Source organism: Zootoca vivipara, chromosome 5, assembly GCF_963506605.1.
Source record: "Zootoca vivipara chromosome 5, rZooViv1.1, whole genome shotgun sequence".
Classification (NCBI taxonomy): domain Eukaryota; kingdom Metazoa; phylum Chordata; class Lepidosauria; order Squamata; family Lacertidae; genus Zootoca; species Zootoca vivipara.
The window spans coordinates 13,257,085-13,281,118 of NC_083280.1; the positions used below are offsets into that span (position 1 = coordinate 13,257,085).

Here is a 24,034-nt window from a genome sequence, read left to right on the forward strand (position 1 = left end):
AGAAAATGGAAATGCCATCAGAGGAAGCTTCAAAGACATGCTGTTTAAAAAGCTGACAAGGAAGCAGGGTCTGGCCCTGGGATAGGGCCACTCACTGCACCACATTTGGCCTCTGGGCTTGAGGTTCCCCACCTCAGGGGTTGTCTAACTCTAAAGGGATCCACTGTTCTCCTGCATGAACTGAAAATGTGCCCTAGGCACCTAAATAGAAGAGGAAGATGAATGGAAAAGCTTTCTCTCTGGGAAACTTGTTGGACAATCTTTTCTTTTAAGAATGCTAGATAAACTTCCAAGACACCCCAGGGTTCCCCATGACACAGTTTGAAAGCCACTTGAAGGACTCATCTCGAGAGGCAAAACCTTATTCTGGATTTCACCATTTTGACCTGCATTTGAACTTTCCGGGTCTTGGGTGTATGAATGAATGGTCTCCTGTTGGGAAGGGAGCATGGCTCAGTGGTAGAGCACATACCTGTAGTGTGTAAGCACAAGGAACTCATTTTAATACTCGGAAGAGGCAGAAGTTAAAAAGATCATACTGTGCTGGATGGACAAGGAAACTGATCTGGCCTATAGGAGTTTTTGTACTCTTACAAACAAAAATCCTGCCTGCAGAAAGGACTCTCCAGATACTTTTCCATCATCTGTTAGGTGATCCTTTTAACTGATGCCTCTTCCGCGTATTGAAATGAGTCCCTTGTGCATATTGTGCCAGACAGACAAGCAATTTGGTCTGGCATATATGAGTTTTTGTGCTCTTAGAATCACAGAATCATAGAGTTGGAAGAGACCACAAGGGTCATCCAGTCCAACCCCCTGCCAAGCAGGAAACACCATCAAAGCATTCTTGACATATGGCTGTCAAGCCTCTGCTTAAAGACCTCCAAAGAAGGAGACTCCACCACACTCCTTGGCAGCAAATTCCACTGCCAAACAGCTCTTACTGTCAGGAAGTTCTTCCTAATGTTTAGGTGGAATCTTCTTTCTTGTAGTTTGAATCCATTGCTCCGTGTCCGCTTCTCTGGAGCAGCAGAAAACAACCTTTCTCCCTCCTCTATATGGCATCCTTTAATATATTTGAACATGGCTATCATATCACCCCTTAACCTTCTCTTCTCCAGGCTAAACATGCCCAGCTCCCTAAGCTGTTCCTCATAAGGCATCATTTCCAGGCCTTTGACCATTTTGGTTGCCCTCCTCTGGACACGTTCCAGCTTGTCAGTATCCTTCTTGAACTGTGGTGCCCAGAACTGGACACAGTACTCCAGGTGAGGTCTGACCAGAGCAGAATACAGTGGTACTATTACTTCCCTTGATCTAGATGCTATACTCCTATTGATGCAGCCCAGAATTGCATGGACTTTTTTAGCTGCTGCATCACACTGTTGACTCTTACAAACGAAAATTCCTGCACACAGAAACGTAGCATGTCAGGGAGAAGGGGTCAAGCTTGTCCTTGGCATGCTAGTGTTTCATCTGCAAATATGTTGATATGAACAATACTGTTACTTCCCGCCTCAATTTCTTACTTTTGAAATTCAGCATGAATTATTAGCATTTTAATATGCATTTCTCCTAATATACATTGTGTGTGTGTGTGTGTATGTGTGTGTGTTTGTGTATATGTGTTTGTGTGCATGTGTTGTGATTCCTGCCTTGCACGGGGTTGGACTAGCCTTCCAATTCTACAATTCTCCTAATATAATATATTTTGGGTGCCATTTTCATTATTATAATCATTTTCATAAATGCTTCCCCCTAAGATACAGGATGAGATTGTTGGACAGTGTTCTCAAAGCTACTAACATGAGTTTGACCAAACTGCGGGAGGCAGTGCAAGACAGGAGTGCCTGGCGTGCTCTGGTCCATGGGGTCACGAAGAGTTGGACATGACTAAACGACGAAACAAGAAGAAGATACATGGTAGGAAATCTGCATTACAAAATCCGGAGAAGTGTGAATTTTGAAGGACAGATGCATTCTAGTTTGTGTGGTGTTTCAGGAAGTTTGAATTACATAAGTTTGTCTTCGAATGTGAATTGAACTAAATGTCTCCCCCATCCAGGGTAAAGAGGCTTTCCCTTCCACCATAGAGGAACATTTAAAAATTGTGACTCCTGCCATCTTCTCGGTAGTGGCACCCACCCGGTGGAACGCCCTCCCACCAATGATCAAAGAGAACAACAATTACCAGACCTTTAGAAGGCATATCAAGGCAGCCCTGTTTAGGGAAGCTTTTAAGGTTTGGCAGATTTCTGTATTTTAATATTTTGTTGGAAGCCGCCCAGAGTGGCTGGGAGAACCCGGCCAGATGGGCGGGGTAATAATAATAATAATAATCTAATAATAATAATAATAATAATATAATAATATCTATCCAAAGTGGCAGAGTCCAGGGACAGTTCCACTACTTGATGTTTTTTGAATGCACAAACAGTCCTTGTGCTAGAAGACAACTTGAACCTATGTTTACACTGTCCCTTTGGTCTTTGAGATAGCACCTGCCAAATCATAATGGGGTGGAGGAATGGATAATGTGATATCTAACGAATCAAAGGGACAAATATCTCTGTCTCGCCTCGATAACGCAAGGACAAAAATAACATTATTAGCTCCTTGGATAGAAAAAAAAAACAGGTGCCTAGTGTCAAGAAGTTGAATAATATTGTTCTGCAGGAGGGGAAAAAAAGAAAAACAGACACGAAAGAAACTTTATTACTGATCATTTCCGTGCCTAATAGAACCCCATAAGGTTTCTTTCTTGTTGGTTTCAAAAGGCCAGCGACAATCTCAGGCTGTTTCTTGTCACAATCTAGCCTTTGATTCAAAGGTAAAAAAGAAAGGATTTGGAGGTTTAGAGCAATGCGACCTGAGAATAAGCTACTTTAAGTCAGAAAGTGGCAAGAGCAATCGGGCAAGGTGAATGCATGAAAGGCGGTTGTTCTCAACAGGGGGACCATTTCAGGTTTGGGTTGGGTGCAGGCACTAAGATTTTCAATTCCCTGGGAAAAGGGGCTGGTTGTTAAATTACTCTGGGAATTAGAGTTTCTGTGGGAGGAACAGGGGTCTCCTAACAGCTCTCAGCACCCTTAACAGTTCCCAGGATTCTTTGGGGGAAGCTATGATTTTTAAAGTGGTAGAAGAGTACCTTAAATGTATGATGTAGAAGTCGCCACAGCGAAGCAGCCTCCTTAAGGATGTTGAGGATGTCGGTGGGGTCCTGGAGGACAGAGCTGTGTGCCCCCTGTGCCCCCTTGTCTAGCTAGCTCTACTTGTGTGGTGGACACAATGATCTGGCTTTTGGCAGGAAGAGCCTTTTAGCAGGACATCACTTGTTTAGCATGTTTTATTTCATAGGATTTGTAATTGCACACTTTTATTGGGTTTTGTTAATTGGACATTTTATTGTGCTCTTTGCATTTTTATTGTTTCCTTGGGGGTGGATGGCCTAGAAGAAATCCAGAATAAATGGGGGAGGGTTTAAGCTTGTTATGTTTTATCTATTTCAATTATTTCAATTGGTTATTTTATATAGGATTTTAATGTAGCAATGCCAGCCTGTAACTTTCTGGAATGGGCAAGGTTGACATCCCAAAGGAATCTGCTCTATCTAATTTTTATTAGCACTATTTTTAAAAGGTGCATTCATTCATTCATTCATTCATTCATTCCTATCCCTTTATCCAAGGCATTCAGAGTGCTGCAATGTTGTTCGGTCCACCATTTGATCTCAGCAGAGGCAGAACCCACGTTCAAAGGCTGGCATGACCAGTTAGTAGAGAGATCTGAGATCACCAACTTCCACCATCCCTAACTAGCAGGACCCATGGTCAGGGATGATGGGAACTGTAGTGCAAAAACAGCTGGACATCCACATTTAGGAAACCCTGACCTAGGGGATATAAGGATGGTTAACCGCAAGGCTTGCAGAACCATGGACAGCTCATTGGGCATGAGCAAATGACTGCAACCTAATTATCTGCTATTTTATCCCATCTCCCCTCTGAGCTTACCATACGGCTTGGGGAATAGAGAACTATGGAGCTGAGCCCTCCATTTTGTCTCTGTGACTTAATTCCAACTAGTGCATCTCATGTATCAGTGAGGTGTTTGGTGTAGGGGGCTGAGCCCCTTGGGGGGGAGTCTAACTTAGGAGGAGTTGCATCTGACAGTCCTGGTTCAGGGTGCTTCAGGCTTGCCGGAGTTGGGCTCAGTATCAAGGTCCAGGGCTTGCTGGTTGGCCAGGGATTGGAGCAACCTTGATTCAATTGCCCCTTCCTCATCCACTGCATCTCAATCCTAGCTGCCAGATGAGCCTGGGCTTTGACCGTCTCACTAATTTTATCTTTACAACAACCTCAAAAAGTAGGTCAGACAGAGACAGACACACACACGGAGAGAGTCACATCACTATTTTAGCCATCCATAGCTTTAGTTCTAATTCATGAGCTTCCATCAATGCATTAGCATTATTTTGAGGTTTGCTAGAAACCAGCTGCTGGCAGACTTCGAAATTATAATGTCACCAGCAAGTGCCAATATAAATCATATTGATTTTTTTTAAGAGTAAGCCCAGAGGGAGGGGGGGTTTCAGAATCAATATTCCAGTAGGTGGAGCAGACATGACATCAAAACAGCATACCACATAAAAACAGGGTGGGTGGGAGAGAGAATAAACTCCACATAACAGAGATACAGGACTGAGAACGAGCAATGTGTAATGTTTAACAACATTACTTGGATACACAAACATCCTTAGGCGCCTTCCATCCAACCCAATTCTGTGCAGAAACATTTGTATTTAACTAGACACTGAATGTAATTTGACTTGTTAAAAGGCTACGGAAGAGTGAGTTATAATCATTTTGCAGAGTGAAGTATAGGCAAAAGGGTCCGCTTCCACCTCTCATTTACACCAGCCTAATTAAAGGACAATTTTCCTTAAAGTCACTGGCGTAAATTTGGTAGAAACGAGATTTCAGATCAAAGCCAGACGCTAACTGCATAATGACTCCCGGCTCCTGCTGATAATAATGTGTGTGTGTGGTTCTCTCCCCCCCTTTCTTTCCCTGATCCTTTCACAAACTGTGATTGCCTGATGTGCAATTTGTTATGCGGCTGATCAATACAGAAGTCTGTGGGTGTCTTGCTAATAAGCCCTGCATATGTAACAACAGAGGCACCAACTTGTAGGGTCAAGCCGCTGTCAGGAGTGGTGTAAATGCAAGTGGATTTGCTCCTATTTACACTGCTTTCACCAAAGCTGCGATGAAGCATTAAAGGCAGCCACACATTTTTTTTTTTTAAAAAGGATATAAAGTTGGCATATATGAGAAGGTAGGTGTGTGAGTTTGTTAGGGTAGAACTGAAGCTGAGCTTGAATTCTGGCAACATGCAGGCACTGTGGGTGAGCAACTCCTGTGTCCAAGAAATTGGCCACTTGCCTTTCCTGGATGGGATTAAGGTTAAGGGGTGATATGATAGCCATGTTCAAATATTTAAAAGGATGTCATATACAGGAGGGAGAAAGGGAGAAAGGTTGTTTTCTGCTGCTCCAGAGAAGCGGACACAGAGCAATGGATTCAAACTACAAGAAAGAAGATTCCACCTAAACATTAGGAATAACTTCCTGACAGTAAGAGCTGTTTGGCAGTGGAATTTGCTGCCAAGGAGTGTGGTGGAGTCTCCTTCTTTGGAGGTCTTTAAGCAGAGGCTTGACAGGCATATGTCAAGAATGCTTTGATGGTGTTTCCTGCTCGGCAGGGGGTTGGACTGGATGGCCCTTGTGGTCTCTTCCAACTCTATGATTCTATTATTCCTTTTGAAGGAGCTGTTTCCCAGCTTCTGGATTCAGCTCGGTCACTGGCTAGAAGTGTGTTTTACCAACGGCGGATGGTTTGACAGCTGTGACCATTTCTGGAAGGGGAAAACATTGCACAATAGTTCATGTGCTGATTGCTTCAAGATGGGATAACCGCAGTGCCATGCTCTCCAACATTTCTTCAATGAAAACAGGGACGTCCTAAGAAAAAGTGGGACATTCCAAGATTAAATCAGAAACCGAGGCAGCTTCTGTAAATTCGGGACTGTCCCTGGGAAATAGGGAAACTTGGCTACCCTTGCATTTGATTCAGAAAGTTGCAGCATGGTTGCCAACAGGAGTGAGGCCTTGTCAGCATATAACACCTTGTGCTCAGAGATCACTGGTTGACAATATGCTACTGAGCCATGTTCAAAGTGTTACTATTAGCATACAAACCCCATAACAACTTGGGACCACTTTACCTATGAGATTGCCTTAGCTTCACTGACACCTTGTGAGTTATTGCTGACCTGCACTCCCAATACCCTCCCTGACACTTGATTTGTAGGAGGAAAGTGCCAGATCGTTACTAATCTTTAGTGTCCATACAACTTCTACTGATGAGATTTTAGCATCACCCATAGAATGGACAACTACTCGCTGATTCAGATGAATTGCGATTTAATGGCTAGCCAATTTCTGTGTTTTCTGGAAGTGCCATTTGTGTTTTCCGAATTAGCCCCTGTGGACTGAACCTCATAATCTCTTGAGCAACTTTATGAGTCAGATCCTTGATCCATCTAGCTCACAATTGTCTACTCTGATTGGCAATGGCTCTTCAGATTCCAGGCAGAGGACATTCCATCCTTTACCTGGAGATGAGAAAGGTTTGAACCTGGTGCCTTCTGCACTCAAGGCTCCATTAAAAAGATGGTTCAAGGTGTGATCAATGTTACAGTGGAACTGGAGTCCGGTGTAAGTTCCATCATGAAAACACAACTAAGGGGTCAGACCTATGGCAAGATCTGCCCGGGTGAGCAGCTTAGGATGCAGCGGATCTCCAGTTCAGCTTGACTCAGCCATGTCCAGCTGGTGTTAACCAAGGTGAAACTAGTGGGTAGTGCAACCGGTTTGGTCGCACTAGGCACAGTGCTTCTGGAGTGCCATAGCAGGCACCACAACAGTGGCACCCAGTGGAAGGCGAGAGATGGAAGAATGCTGGATTTTGGTGTTGCACTGAAAACTGAGATGCCAAGGTACATAACCCTGGTTTAGGGGAAGATATGCCAACATAATTTGTTCATCCCAGCTGAGCCAAACTGGCTGAGCTGAAGTAAGCCCCCTAAGGGCATTCCAGGGCTGTGGCAGGGGGTGGAGCCAGGCAGAAGGGGCTTAGGTTGGATCCTAAACTTGTTCAGTTCAGTCATGTGACCTGGAACCCACTATTTTAAAGACAAGGGTTTTTTCCCCCCTCTGCCAGGTTTAGGCAGAGCAGAAGCAGTTGCCCCAGTAGTTTGGACGTTGTATAACTTTGCACCAGCTCAACTTACACTGGCTTGCTTTATGCTAGCTGCTTGGGCATAGGATTGCTCTCTCAAGCTACATAAGGATGAATTTTCACATCAGAAACTAAGTCAGCTGGAGAATAAGCAAAGTGAACATATATGATCAATTGATTTGAGACTAATTTATTTAGGAAGGGGGAGGGGAACCTATAGGCACAATCTAACCAGTTAAGGACTCTTAATTTCCAATTGATTTCAACTGGAGAATTAACTACATGCCTTAAACTTCTTCCAGTTGAACGAACAGATCTTAGATGCACTTAACTTTAGACGGGCTTTGATTAATTTGGAAATTTGTAGGTGGGTTGTTCACTTACAAGAAGGAGGGTGCCTACAGGTTTGTGCAGAATTTGACGGTCATTTCTCTTTTTACTGAGCAAAAAAGTTGAGAGGGAAAAAGGCATCTCTCTCCATTATAAAGAGGGGGGAACACCGAGAATTTTGAATGATTTCTGACAGCCACAGATAAATGATAAGTCTAGTTAAGAAACAGTTCTTCGTTAAAGTAAAACAATCTATCATTTCAGTAAGTCATTAAATAATCTACTACAGAAGGAAACACAGTTTTAACCACACACACACACACACACACACTTCAATTTACTTCATTTTTTTAAAAAAAAAATTGAAATCATTGCTGTTCAACATCAGTCACTGAAAAGGAGCAAATTATCATGCACTGCTGATCTGGAATGCTATGGGAAGTTATGTAATTAGTTATGAAAATGTATTAATGTATCTGGGAGAGTTGAGGGGGAGCAATGACATCCACTTGGCATTGTTCATATGCAGAATTGAATAAAAATATCCCTGTGTTTGCAAATGCAAATTTGGCAGGTGATATGCAGCAGCTTCTCACGACAGCCATTAGATGAACCATTATTGCTTGCCTGTAAAATAATGGCAAGCAAAAGCGGCTTTGCATCCTTTTCTCCTCACTATGACACATCAGCACCTAAGCTATACTTGACAAAGGGATGGGCAAACTTTCTCCCTTTGAGTGCTTGCAATACCTTGGGGGCATTTGGGGGAAAGCAGGTCCGTAAAACTGTTCATTTGACCCACCTCCATCACCTATTGGGACCTTCTGCATGACTGGCACATGCTCTGCCACTGAGCAAGTACTGCAATACCTTGAGGGTCTTGATGAATTTTCAGAAAGCAGGTCCGTAATGCAGAAGGTCTCATGTTCAATTCCCAGCATCACTAGGTAGGAATTTTGAGAGCATTGTTTGAAGAGGAGGAGGAGGAGGAGGAGGAGGAGGAGGAAGGAGGAGGAGGAAGAAGGAGGAAGAAGGAGGAGGAGGAGAAGAAGGGGGAGGAGGAAGAGTTAGGATTTGATATCCCGCTTTATCACTACCCTAAGGAGTCTCAAAGTGGCTAACAATCTCCTTTCCCTTCCTCCCCCACAACAAATACTCTGTGAGGTGGGTGAGGCTGTGAGACTTCAAAGAAGTGTGACTAGCCCAAGGTCACCCAGCAGCTGCATGTGGAGGAGTGTGGAAGCGAACCCGGTTCACCAGATTACGAGTCCACCGCTCTTAACCACTACACCACACTGGGTTTATTCATTTAAGTCCTGCCTTTCGCTCAGAACTAGGACTCAAAGCACCTCGTAAAAATTAAAAGAAGGGGGGGACACAGATTGCTAAAAATGCATAAAAGATAATAGTTAAAAAGGAATTAAGCTATAATGGAATTTAAAACAATGTCAAAACAAGTATGTTAAAATGAGATCGCACAACACAACTCCATTCAAAGCCCTTTCCTTTGGTTCACCAAAGCCTCCTGGAATAAAACAGCCTTCACCTGCCAAAGGAGAGACAATGAGGGAGCTAGTCTAGCCTCACTAGAAAGGGACGTCTGGGAGCAGCCACCAAGAAGGCCCTCTCCTGAGTCCCTACCACCTGTGAGGGTGGCAAGAATGAGAGATGAGCCTCTCCTGAAGATCTTGGAGCTCAAAGACTGTATGGGAGAATACAGTCCTTCAGATAGCCTGGGCATAGGGCGTACTCATAAAGGACGCGCCCAAAAGTTTGACCTGTCCTGATAGGGAAGGGCTGTAGCATGTGTCCCAGGTTCAGTCTTCAGCATCTTCAGATAAGGGTGGAGAGATTCCTGCCTGAAATTCTGGAGTCTCAGTCAGTATTGAAAACACTGCGTGGCAATGAACGACATGGACCCATGGAAAACAATGAACATGAAAATAATGAACATGGGGCTGGAGCAACCCAGCCAGATGGGTGAGGTATAAATAATAAAATTATTATTAAATTATTAGCCACTGACATTTTCCCCTGTGGCTTCTAGTCACAGGTCTGCAATGGAAAGCTCAGTCTCTTGAGTGCTTTTTCTTTCGCCCTAGAGCTTTCTCCTTGAAAACTTGCTCTATAAAGCTGAAGCACAACAAATGACAATTTGGGGCTTTCTGAGGCTTGCTGTTTGCTCTGATTCAATGGTGGTCAAACCTGAAGCTTGAAAGCACGGGCTGTGCCTGGAAATTGGGAGTAAAGGTATGTGTGGATAAGTCCTATGTTGGCTACCCCTCTCCTAGAAAATTCACTCGGAAGCTGAAGGTCAGGAAAGGGCCAAATACACACCACATGCTTTGCGTACAGAAGGTTGCGGGTTCAATTCCTGATCTCTCCAGGCAGATAAAGAAACCTGCTCAAAATGCTTGACAGATGCTTCCGGTCGGTGTAGACAATATTGAATCCAATGGACCAACTGATCAACTTGGTATAAGGCAGCTTCCTGTGTTCTTCTTAAGATTTTTTTTTAAAAAAATGAAAAGATAATCCTAATTTGCCTTGCCTTCTGGTGGTTCAAAGGGAATGCATTTAATGTTAATTTGTTAGAAGGCTGCTCTCTTTTTCAAAGGATTAGTGCCTCTCTCAAGCACTTGGGGTGAAACAGCGTAAAATAGGAAACCAAGAAAATTTCCTCGATTGTCATTCAGATCTACTCTGTTTGTAAAGCTTGGAAAGGAAAGGGGATGAAGAGGCAGAGACAAAAAAGGCATTACGAAGTGATTTAAATCAAGGTCCTCCTTGTGTTAGAAGCTATCTAAATAAATCCTCCCAGATGACTGGCTGGCTTTCTTCCCATTCAGCTCAGGTAATGATTTCATCATTGGTGATAGACTTCCATATATGATATCTCATCTCTGCTGAATAAGCAATACGATTTTGACATTATTAAACGTTCATTATCAAACTGTCCCAAGTGATGATGATGGGGGGGGCGGGAACCTGACCTTTTTGTCTTGTGCACACAAAATTCACGTTGATATTAACATTTATATTGCCTTCATAAATACTGTGTCTATTCTAGATTAATTGCCCAAGCGTATTCTCACAATCACGAAGGCGAAGAAGCAGTGCTGCATGTGGCATGCACTCTGGATGAATGTGTTTCCTGATCAAGTGGACAGAGATTCAAGGGGGGGGGGAGGGGAGTGAAGATGTGTTAAAAGAACAGTAACAAACCTTCCTTACAGGATCGCACCCTCTCTGCAGCACGGGGGATTTGCCCCTGCGGATGTGTGAAGTCAGAACATCAGAGGTTGACGTTAAATGCGCTGTGCTCTAATAGTTTGCTATCAGAGGGCAGATTTACATGTTATTTTTATAAACACTGAGAATAACTTCTGAGCCCCAGTTCTGACACTAAAGGAGTAACCCTATGCACAAGTAACTGGCATGAAGCAAGACAGATTATTCTTATTCTTAATATTATAATTTATTACCTGTCCAGGTTCCAGGGTGGGTTACAAAAAAACAAAACAAAAAAAAACTACTGGTAATGAAGCAGTAGCTAAGGATGTTCAAAATGTTCAAGAGATACTTCCACCAGCCTTAGAAAGCATTCACCTTTCTCAGATGTGTTTGGGGGGGAAGGCTCTAATCTGCTTGTCATTTTGCTTTAGGAAAAGGTTCTGGAACAGGCATGGGCAAACTCGGCCGTCCAGATGTTTTGGGACTACAACTCCCATCATCCATAGCTAACAGGACCAGTGGTCAAGGACGATGGGAATTGTAGCCTCAAAACATCTGGAGGGCCGAGTTTGCCTATGCCTGTTCTGGAAACTTGGCACAGTTTCTATGTATATATGCTCAGATGTAAGCCCCACAGATTTCAATGAGACTTACTCCCAAAAAAGTCAGGTTGTGTATCCACAGTAGTGACCAGAGGAGGAATGACCGCTGGAAGGGGCACTGAGAGAAGAAATGCCAGCAAAATCAGACACGTTCATCTGCCCCAGCTGCAATAAAACATGTCTTTCCCATATCGGTCTCTACAGCCATAGCAGGTGCTTCAGCTCTCCAATGGCTTGACTTTACCCCTGATGGCATACTCTTCCATTGTCTCTCAAGACAGACGGATCCCAACAATTTCCAGGCAGAAGATTGCTGCTGGCCAGGGCAATCCAACCCCCTGATCTACCATGCTGGAAAGAGTATGGGTGAAGCAGGGGTTTTCCACTGCCCAGCCCTACCTGCAGGAGTGGGTGGGTGGGCTCCACCAATGGAAACTGCAGAGCTCTTGACTGCACCCACCTAAATCGTGAGCGGGTGAAGCTACTGTCAGTGGTATCTTCACAACTTGTGGCACTTACATACCATAAAAAAATGAGCATCAGGATGAGGAGGGAGGGAGCAGAGCTGGATCAGCCAAGAATTCTCTGGATCTTCAACCTGTGCAGCTCCCAGCAAGGTGTGGAATCAGTCCTATCCAAACCCAGAATTTCCTTGCCACCCCACCTTCCAGCCTGACAGTTAGAAGTGAAGGAGTTTGGCTTGTACCCTAAAGCTAGTTTATCTCTCAGTTGCATATTCTCAGTACGTAGCCACAGTTTAATTAGATGATAACAAAATACAACAAAAATGGGTGTATGACCCTGAACAAAATACTGGAGAGGAAGAAGGTGAGGAATGTAACATTCACTCCATGCCCAGTTCATCACTAAATCCTCCGACTCCCTTCTTAGATGAATTAAACTCCCACACTCAGGGTCAAGATGAATGGGTGTTTTCAAGTGACGAGAGCACCACTTCTTTACCATTTAAACAAGAGAAATGTTTTGTAGGCATTTTGATTTTTAATTACAATAAATGTCAAGGGCTTCATGCAATGACAGAAGAGGCCCCTGAATGTTCTAATAATTTTCCAGCTCTGCTAAAGTATTAATCAAGTAACCTTAAAGGGCTTCTCACCAGATTCTCTGCAGATGTAAAATTGATTCCAGTTGAGCGGTGACAATTTACACCAGTCAAGACTTTGGCCTTGTATTTTTGAATGTTCTAATAATTCAAGAGTGCTGCGGCTGTGAAAAATATGGGCAGCTTCTGCCTGTTCTCTGGGGTTCCTAAATAAAAATGGTGCAAAACAAGAGATTCTGCATGGTGGTGTAGTAGCTAATGTCCCAGTCCAAATCTTGCCTCTGCTATCAATTTGCAAGCCGCTATCAAGAAATCGACTTTATTCCAGCCTTAAGGTCCTAATCTACAGTATCATTCTCTCTAATAATAAACTCAAGGGGTTGCAAACCTATACAGTTCCTGTGTATCTTGCTTTACATAAGGCATTGTTTAATGAGTTTAATGAGAAAGAACCCTATTTTATTTATTATTTATTATTTGCATCCCATAAAGCACCTTGAAGAGATTTACAATATAATAACCTATGCAAAACAGTTAAAACCATTGCACATGTAGGAACACTTGCATAAAATCAATACCAAATCAGATTTTGTTGCAGGGTCCTCTTATAATAGCACTATGCTCTGCTGATCATAGAATCACAGAATTGTAGAGTTGGAAGAGACCATGAGGGTCTCCCTGCAATTCAAAAATCTATTGCCCAACACAGGGCTCAAAGCCACAACCCTGAGGCAGGCTATTGGCCAGAATTCAGCTGGCCAGAAGAGAATATGTTCCTATTGAGTCACATGCAAGATAATTGTGCCTATTGACAGATGAACAGATGGAATGCATTAGACCACCAGCTTTCAGTAAAGGGATCCTATAGTATAGGCCAGATTCAACTAATGAGTCCTGGTAGCAGAAACTCATGCAGTGACTTCTGGTAGTTCAATAGCACTTTCATCCCTCTCCTCCCCTTGTGAACCCCCCCCCCAAAGTCTAGCTCTGAGGGCATATGGATAACCCCCAGAATAGTTTCCTAGGGAAGGAGACAGAGGATCGTTCCATCTGGGAAGCTAAAATGCTTGCATTGGTGCAAAAATTGCCAAAGCTTTTCATCAAATTCATCTCTCTGTGTTTCCTTGTCCCATAGAACTTCCAGAGCCAAGTACATGTAAAAAAAAATACCGGCAATAAATATTTTGAACCTATTTCTAATCCAGAGTATGACATGTATTTGTTGTTCAGTCCTGCCATGGATTGCACCACTAACTTCATGGTTTGAAGTTGAGACCTCAACCTATCATAGATAGCATGCATTCAGGCCCTAGAGGCATCTTAAGGCACTAAAGGAAAATCATGTTGCACTTGGCAGAGAGTGTGAAACTTCTGGTTTGGCCTGGCTTAGATCAAATACGAGGAGTCTGGTTTCTGAAGTACTTGTAATCTGCACTTTTCCTAGAAACATATCAAGGTGGTATGCAACATACAGAGTTAATATAAAGTCAGCAAAAGGATCCACGAAAACACCATTGAAACATTAATAAACAACAAACAAGAAAAGGAAATTCGTATTCCAAAGGCCTATCTAAACAATGCAGTTTTCAAAAGATGCCTACAAGAAGGCAGGGGTGGTTCCTGTCAGACCTCCTCCAATGAGGATTTCCACACTAAAATATTGGTCCCTAGTGAAGGCCAACCAAACTTCAGGGGCATGGGGAACTCCCAAAAGTGCCCCATCAGTGATCAGCATCGAGCATACAGAGTCAGGTAGCCATAGAATCATAGAACCATAGAATTGTAGAGTTGGAAGGGACCACGAGAGTCATCTAATCCAACCCCCTGCAATGCAGGAATCTTTTGCCCAACGTGGGCCTTAAGCCCACGACTCTAAGATCCAGCATCTCATGCTCTACCGACTGAGCTATCCCAGCCATCAAGGTTCATAAGGTACGTTAACTCTTGACCGGTAATGGCCAGCAGGCAGGTAAGGGTGGGGCAGCGTTGCTCACCTGGCATCCCAGTGCAGAGGTCACTGCCAGCAACTGAGTGGAAGAGTAAACACAGCGCGGAGGTCAGTGCTGTGTGGCTGCAGTGGCAGGGATATTGGATTAGCTCTGCCACTGCACCCTCACCACACTAACCTCCCTGGCTTTTCACCCTACTCCATCTTGGTTACCAGCAGTGCCATCCACACCTTGCTGGGAAACCAGATGAACCACAGCACACCACTCTGCTTTGCCAACACCTGCTGCTTTTCACCGGTCAATAGAGTGCACCTTCTGCCTACTGTGTTTGTCCCAGCCACTAAGCTCAATGGCTCTGTGCTTGAAGAACAATTGATCCAGGGCATGAAACTGCCTTTTGTCCATCTAACTCAGTTGGGTTAACTCTGGCTGGCACAGAATCTCCCATACCTGCCAAGTTGCTGTCAGAGAAATAAGGGACCAGGCCGGAAATAGCAGACCGGAAGTAGCGCTGCCGCCATTTTGGAACTGGGTGGAGCAGCATCAAAAGTCGCTTCTGAGCAGTTCCAAAATGGCCGCTGTGCCAGAATAAACCGGGGGGAAACAAAAAAATCGGTTTTTTCAGCTAGGAACAGCTGGAAAAACGGGGATTTCCCGGGGAAAACTGGAGACTTGGCAGCTATGAGAATCTCCAGGATCTTTCTCAACACCTGGCAAACACCTGGGAATGAAGCTGGGATTTTCTGCATGGTATGCATATGCTCTAACACTGTACTGTAGTCCTTCCCTCCATTCCAGATATTACATGTCCACTTATACCCCAGCTCCATTGAACTCTATTTCCACATAGGAAGAAGTGAAAGGAAGAGAAAGAAAGAATTTTTTAAAAAAATAGGTAAATGCAGAAAAAATAGATTTCATATTTCATAACATGTAGGACAAGATAAAATGACTACAGATTACTCACCAAAGACATATTTGCACAATCCACTAATAGTTCTACATTATCATTAATTTTACTCTCAGACATTAAGATTTTCCACTAAAAGGGAAAAGCAGCAGTGCCCACTTAACACTACCGGTAGTTCCTGCTCTTGCCTTTGACTTCTATAACTACTGTAGTATAAATGAGAATATGTCGTTTTGAATCAAATTTCCCTTTTTAAAAACCGTTGACCTGCAAAGAATGGCAATAAAGACCCTTCTGGTGGATTTTTTTTTTTTTTTACCATGGAATGAACATTCCTTTCCATTTGATAATTGTAATAAAATACACTTCTTTTCAAAGTCCAATTTAAGATTTAATGATGCAGAGAAGGTTGGGGTGCTTAAAAGAAAGTGGAACAATAACAATAAAAACATTGCTGTAGCCTACAACAATATCACCTAAAAAAATATTTCTGGTCAATTAGCTTTGATTGTGTTAAACAATGACAAAACTACAGAAGTAATTAGAAATCACACACAGTGTTAGCAAGTCACTAAGTGGTGTTGATTAGTTAGCAGTAATTTAAGCTTCCACAAAGATTGTCATTTCTTTACATGTGTTTTAAAGCAAGAATCAAATTGGATTTAATATAGTTGTGTGTGTTTTTCTTCTTAATGTGGCTATAACCAAATGGTCTCCTGAGTTTTATCTCCTTTCATTGAATTTAACAGCTACTACAAAATACATGCTGGATACGAATCCAAGGCAGACCTTTTAACATCACAGTAATCCAAGTTTATGCACCAACTACCGGTGCTGAAGAAAGTGAAATTGACCAATTCTATGAAGACCTACAACACCTTCTTGAAATGACACCAAAGAAGGATGTTCTTCTCATTACTGGGGACTGGAATGCTAAAGTAGGGAATCAAGAGATAAAAGGAACAACTGGCAAGTTTGGCCTTGGAGTTCAAAATGAAGCAGGGCAAAGGCTAATAGAGTTCTGTCAAGAGAACAAGCTGGTCATCACAAACACTCTATTCCAACAACACAAGAGACGACTCTACACATGGATATCACCAAATGGACAGCATCGAAATCAGATTGATTATATTCTCTGCAGCCAAAGATGGAGAAGCTCCATACAGTCAGCAAAAACAAGACCTGGAGCTGACTGTAACTCAGATCATCAGCTTCTTATAGCAAAATTCCAGCTTAAACTGAAGAAAGTAGGAAAAACCACTGGGCCAGTAAGATACAATCTGAATCAAATCCCTTATGAATACACAGTGGAAGTGAGGAACAGGTTTAAGGATTTAGATTTGGTGGACAGAGTGCCTGAAGAACTATGGATGGAGGCTCGTAACATTATACAGGAGGCAGCAATGAAAACCATCCCAAGGAAAAGGAAATGCAAGAAAGCAAAATGGCTGTCCAACGAGGCCTTACAAATAGCGGAGGAGAGGAGGCAAATAGCGGAGGAGAGGAGGCAAGCAAAATGCAAGGGAGATAGGGAAAGATACAGGAAACTGAATGCAGATTTCCAAAAAACAGCAAGGAGAGACAAGAGGGTCTTCTTAAATGAGCAATGCAAAGAAATAGAGGAAAACAATAGAATGGGGAAAACCAGAGATCTGTTCAAGAAAATTGGAGATATGAAAGGAACATTTCGTACAAAGATTACCATAATCAAGGACAAAAGTGGTAAGGACCTAACAGAAGCAGAAGACATCAAGAAGAGGTGGCAAGAATACACAGAGGAATTATACCAGAAAGATATGGAGGTCTCGTACACCTCAGGTAGTGTGGTTGCTGACCTTGAGCCAGACATCTTGGAGAGTGAAGTCAAATGGGCCTTAGAAAGCATTGCTAATAACAAGGCCAGTGGAAGTGATGATATTCCAGCTGAACTGTTTAAAATTTTAAAAGATGATGCTGTTAAGGTGCTACACCCAATATGCCAGCAAGTTTGGAAAACTCAGCAATGGCCAGAGGATTGGAGAAGATCAGTCTACATCCCAATTCCAAAGAAGGGCAGTGCCAAAGAATGCTCCAACTACCGCACAATTGCGCTCATTTCACACGCTAGCAAGGTTATGCTTAAAATTCTACAAGGCAGGCTTAGGCAGTATGTGGACCGAGAACTCCCAGAAGTGCAAGCTGGATTTCGAAAGGGCAGAGGAACCAGAGACCAAATAGCAAACATGCGCTGGATTATGGAGAAAGCTAGAGAGTTCCAGAAAAACGTCTACTTCTGCTTCATTGACTATGCAAAAGCCTTTGACTGTGTCGACCACAGCAAACTATGGCAAGTTCTTAAAGAAATGGGAGTGCCTGATCACCTCATCTGTCTCCTGAGAAATCTCTATGTGGGACAAGAAGCTACAGTTAGAACTGGATATGGAACAACTGATTGGTTCAAAATTGGGAAAGGAGTACGACAAGGTTGTATATTGTCTCCCTGCTTATTTAACTTATATGCAGAATTCATCATGCGAAAGGCTGGACTAGATGAATCCCAAGCCGGAATTAAGATTGCTGGAAGAAATATCAACAACCTCAGATATGCAGATGACACAACCTTGATGGCAGAAAGCGAGGAGGAATTAAAGAACCTTTTAATGAGGGTGAAAGAGGAGAGCGCAAAATATGGTCTGAAGCTCAACATCAAAAAAACCAAGATCATGGCCACTGGTCCCATCACCTCCTGGCAAATAGAAGGGGAAGAAATGGAGGCAGTGAGAGATTTTACTTTCTTGGGCTCCTTGATCACTGCAGATGGTGACAGCAGTCACGAAATTAAAAGACGCCTGCTTCTTGGGAGAAAAGCAATGACAAACCTAGACAGCATCTTAAAAAGCAGAGACATCACCTTGCCGACAAAGGTCCGTATAGTTAAAGCTATGGTTTTCCCAGTAGTGATGTATGGAAGTGAGAGTTGGACCATAAAGAAGGCTGATCGCCGAAGAATTGATGCTTTTGAATTATGGTGCTGGAGGAGACTCTTGAGAGTCCCATGGACTGCAAGAAGATCAAACCTATCCATTCTTAAGGAAATCAGCCCTGAGTGCTCCCTGGAAGGACGGATCGTGAAGCTGAGGCTCCAATACTTTGGCCACCTCATGAGAAGAGAAGAATCCTTGGAAAAGACCCTGATGTTGGGAAAGATTGAGGGCACTAGGAGAAGGGGACGACAGAGGACAAGATGGTTGGATAGTGTTCTCGAAGCTACGAACATGAGTTTGACCAAACTGCGGGAGGCAGTGCAAGACAGGAGTGCCTGGCGTGCTATGGTCCATGGGGTCACGAAGAGTCGGACACGACTAAACGACTAAACAACAACAACAACAAAATACATGAAAAAACATTGCATACAGGAATCCTTTGCATACAGGAATCTCCTACAGCCAGTCTATATGATGAACAAAACTGATATGTAGGGTGGTCCAAGCAGTCTATTTTCGGACTAGGCAATTTTTGCATGCCTGCTCATAGCTCATTTCCAACCTGTTATCATGCTGATCTGCCTACCTACCTACCTACCTACACACACACACACACTACACCAAGATTCACAATTAAATTTTTGAGTATATTTTCTCCAAAAGTGTTCTATCTCAAAATCTGTATTTTTGAATGGATGCTGAGATTCCGCCTCCAGCAAGAGTTGTGTTGCAACCAATGGAAAATTATAAAATTTGATGCACACATAGATTTTGCGGCTAAGGTGCAGATCACTTCATATCAAAAGTAGCAAATATTGAACCCCTTAAGCATCCCTTACTGACATGCTGATAATGGGACTTGAGTAAATTTTTTGCAGACTCACTCCAGAATTAACTCTATGTCATCTTCACAGCTCAGTGCCGAACCTAGTTTGTTTTTTACACTTACTTATCTGGTGACGGGAATTGGCTTCATTACCTCGGCCCAGATTATTCGTTTTATTTTTATTCATAGGAGTATTTGCTCATTCAAAAAATTAATAATAATAGCATGGTGATGTGAAACACAAACATTAAAATGGATTTATACTGTGAAATCACAAAAGACAAAACAAATGATAGATGCAAAACCACACCAATGCTTTAAAATTGCTTGGCAAGGCAGAAATGTTTTCAACAGGTGGCAAAATATCAGAGTTATGGGTGCCTGATTTCAATAGGAACAGTGTCCTAAAGACCTTGATCTGCATAGATGCTAAACAAATCTGAAACAACTGTGGGACAGCCAGGTGGGCTTCTCCAGATGGTTTGAGTGATCTGGCTGGTGTATAAGGGGCATGTTGGTCCTATAGGTCAGTGGTCCTCAACATTGGGCCTCCAGATGTTTTTGGCCTACAACTCCCATGATCCCTAGCTAGTAGGACCAGTGGTCAGGGATGATGGGAATTGTAGTCTCAAAACATCTGGAGGCCCAAGGTTGAGGACCACTGCTATAGTTAACCTGGTCTTCAGCTGTTTAGGGCAGGCATCCCCAAACTTCGGCCCTCCAGATGATTTGGACTACAATTCCCATCTTCCCTGACCACTGGTCCTGTTAGCTAGGGATTATGGGAGTTGTAGGCCAAAACATCTGGAGGGCCGCAGTTTGGGGATGCATGATTTAGGGCTTTATTGACTAAGAGAGAATTCCTAAAGTACAATCTGCTGGAATGAGCAGTATAGATGTAGTGGATCTGTGTCTCAGGCCAATCGATTCCCTGCCCGGCCAGGCTCAGCCAGTGTTAAGTCCCCAGCCTTGGACCACCATAACTTGGTCATTCCAGGTGAGCCAGGGCTTAGTTAGCTGAGCCAAGGCTGCTGTAAGCCCCCCCCCCCCAACCCAAGAAAAGGCATTTTCGGGATAGGAGCATCTTAAGCTCATTCAACTCAGTCATGTGACCTGGAAACCTGGCACAGAACCCTATTTTAAATGCTTGTTTCCCCTCTACCAGGCTTGGGCAATGCAGTAGCAGCAGTAGCAGCAGCCATCCCCTTGCTGAACAGGGTTTGGATCGGGTGTAACATTTGTTGTTGTTTAGTCGTTTAGTCGTGTCTGACTCTTCGTGACCCCATGGACCATAGCATGCCAGACACTCCTGTCTTCCACTGCCTCCCGCAGTTTGGTCAGATTCCAGTTAGTAGCTTCGAGAACACTGTCCAGCCATCTCTTCCTCTGTTGTCCCCTTTTCCTTGTGCCCTCAATCTTTCCCAACATCAGGGTCTTTTCCAGGGAGTCTTCTCTTCTCATGAGGTGGCCAAAGTATTGGAGCCTCAGCTTCAGGATCTGTCCTTCCAGTGAGCACCCAGGGTTGATTTCCTTCAGAATTGATAGGTTTGATCTTCTTGCAGTCCATGGGACTCTCAAGAGTCTCTTCCAGCACCATAATTCAAAAGCATCAATTCTTCGGCGATCAGCCTTCTTTATGGTCCAGCTCTCACTTCCATACATCACTACTGGGAAAACCATAGCTTTAACTATATGGACCTTTGTTGGCAAGGTGATGTCTCTGCTTTTTAAGATGCTGTCTAGGTTTTTCATTGCTTTTCTCCCAAGAAGCAGTCGTCTTTTAATTTCGTGACTGCTGTCACCATCTGCAGTGATCAAGGAGCCCAAGAAAGTAAAATCTCTCACTGCCTCCATTTCTTCCCCTTCTATTTGCCAGGAGGTGATGGGACCAGTGGCCATGATCTTGGTTTTTTTGATGTTGAGCTTCAGACCATATTTTGCACTCTCCTCTTTCACCCTCATTAAGAGGTTCTTTAATTCCTCCTCACTTTCTGCCATCAAAGTGTCATCTGCATATCTGAGGTTGTTGATATTAATTCCAGCAATCTTAATTCCGGTTTGGGATTCATCTAGTCCAGCCTTTCCGCATGATGAATTCTGCATATGAGTTAAATAAGCAGGGAGACAATATGCTGGCTTAATTTACACCAGCTTGCTTCATGCTGGCTTCTTGGGGGAAACAGGATCGCTCCTTGAACTCAGCTCAGTAATGCACCGAAAGCCAATCAGAACTTTCAATGGTGCAATTTGCTGGTGTGGAGCTGTTCTGGCTAAAACCCAAACCTGCACTGGGTTTGTATTGCTGATTAAGGCTGTTGTGAGTGGCAACTAACTTGAAACATCAGTATTCTAACCAGGCCTGTGCAGAGAGGGTGAGGGGAGCTAGGTACTCTTGTCTCGGGCCTTGAAGGGCTAAATCAACGGGGGGGGGGGGGGAGCTGCCATGGGCCTGGCAGACTTATGTTGTTTTAGTTTATAACTTTATTCTAACAAGACTCCCACCCTGGGCATCAGACAAGCTCTGCATGGACCTGGTTCTATTTTTTTAAAAAAATAATAATAATTTTTATTCGGTGTTTGTAAAGCACACACATACAAAAACAAAACAACAAAAACATAATTTTAATCTCAATTTCCTAATCATTGTCTTTTGGACTCCCCCCCCTTTCTGATTTCCAATTTATTCTCCTCTTTAACAATTTTCCTTTCTCCTAATTCTTTAATCATTTTCATTTTACTACCCTTTATTTCAAAATCCTATACCCCTGCCACCAGGGGAATCCAGAAAGGGGCAGAACAACAACAACAACAAAAATCCTTATTACAATCAATTGTTCGATTGTAATTCGATTGTGTGGACCTGGTTCTAAACATCCCAAAAGATACAGCACCGGTATGGTGCTATCACTCCGAAAATTGCAAAGAAAAGTACCTACCTTCTCACTGGATATCAACCGCATTGACTAAAATAATAAAATGCAATCAATTCATCAAACCTGTTCAAACTATTCCATCCAAACATGCTGTCCAAAGACCTTGAAACCATCCAATTGAAACATGCAACTGAAAAACTGAGAAGAAAGTGTGTTCAGATCTCTGATCCCAGAAACTAGCCTATCCCCTGAAAATGAGCATCCTAAAAGGCAGGGAAGGGGTAATTTGGTGAACTTTCATACGCTGGGAGTTCCACAACATGGGCTAGGCAGGGGTCAGCAAACTTTTTCAGCAGGGGGGTGGTCCACTGTCCCTCAGACTTTGTGGGGGGGCAGGCTATATTCTTTTTTGGGGGGAGTGAACGAATTCCTATGCCCCACAAATAACCCAGAGATGCATTTTAAATAAAAGGACACATTCTACTCATGTAAAAACATGCTGATTCCCAAACCATCCGCGGGGCAGATTTAGAAGGTGATTGGGCTGGATCCAGCCCCCGGGCCTTAGTTTGCCTACCCATGGGTTAGGGCAGGCATCCCCAAACTTCGGCCCTCCAGATGTTTTGGACTACAATTCCCATCATCCCTGACCACTGGTCCTGTTAGCTTGGGATCATGGGAGTTGTAGGCCAAAACATCTGGAGGGCCGCAGTTTGGGGATGCCTGGGTTAGGGCAATGTACAAACTCTGCTATAGCAGGATGTAGAGGAGCAGTTTACAAACTGCATTAGACTCTAAGGAACATCTCTGTTCAGGATACATGGAAACCGTTACTGTCTCCACTGGCATTTGTCATGCAGTACATGGTGCTTCAGAGCAATGCAGGCAACAAAGAGCATCTGTTCTCTTGGGAAGGTAGCCATCTAAGAACAAGTCCAATGACGGGCTGAGATGGACCAAAAGCCAAGCTACATCAGCCAGTCTGAAATTTTGCAGCATGCTGCACACAGAGAAGGAATGTCTTGCATCATCAAGAAGGACAGAGAGACTTGCGGTTTCCCCTGTGTCTAAGACAACCACAATTGCCCCAAAGTGTCTGCACAATCTGCAGTATCTTGAAATCACACGGTTATGCCACATGGTTTAACATATACTTGGTACCAATTGCAATAAATCTTCCAATCTGAGACCAGTGTATAAACTAATGTCTTGTTCAAAAGGGGCTTCCCATCAGCCTGGGCTCATTCTTATATCAAGGGTTTCTTGGGGTCATTTTGGTGGTGGTGGTGGGGTATCTCCACAAGCTAGTTGTAGAACACAATGCCTCTGAACATACAGAGAGTGCATTTGCCTCACTAAAAAGGCGCCATAAACATCTGTGTGGGGTGTTCAGACCTTCTGTATTGAAGAGCATAGATTCAGAACTTTTGAACCAAGGATCACCAAATATCATCAGAGCTTAGCTTTCTGCCTTATAAGTTTCCACCCCACAATATGAGAAGTAATAAATGTCTCTAAAATTCATTGTCAATTATTATTATTATTGTTGTTGTTGTTATTGTTATTATATAATTTATTATTATTATTATTCAAGCAACTCTCCAAGGGACTGACAAAATTTTAAAAGCATAAAGCATGACATAAAATCAGAAAAAGACAGCACATTTCAATAAAAGCCACACAATAACATATAAAACAAACCCAATCAAACAGCAGGTGACTCTCAACTTACACAGAGGCTACATCCGGGGATAATGTGTGAAACCAAAATCACATAAAATCAAAACTAATTCAGTTCAATGGTGGGTAGCATAGCCAATATCTTTACAGTCATACCTCAGTTTACAACCACCTCGGTTTACAAACACGGTGGACCCATCTGGAACAGATTAATTCACTTTCCATTACTTTCAATGGGAAAGTTCGCTTCAGGTTAAGTATGCTTCAGTTTAAGTACAGACTTCCAGAACCAATTACACTCAT

General features: G+C 43.2%; 1 protein-coding gene across 2 annotated transcripts in view; it reads right to left on the reverse strand.

The window, feature by feature from the left end:
* The window catches only part of NAALADL2 (N-acetylated alpha-linked acidic dipeptidase like 2), a 798,353-nt gene that overhangs the window by 601,988 nt on the left and 172,331 nt on the right, over window positions 1–24,034 (reverse strand). The gene's annotated exons all lie outside the window — the stretch shown is intronic.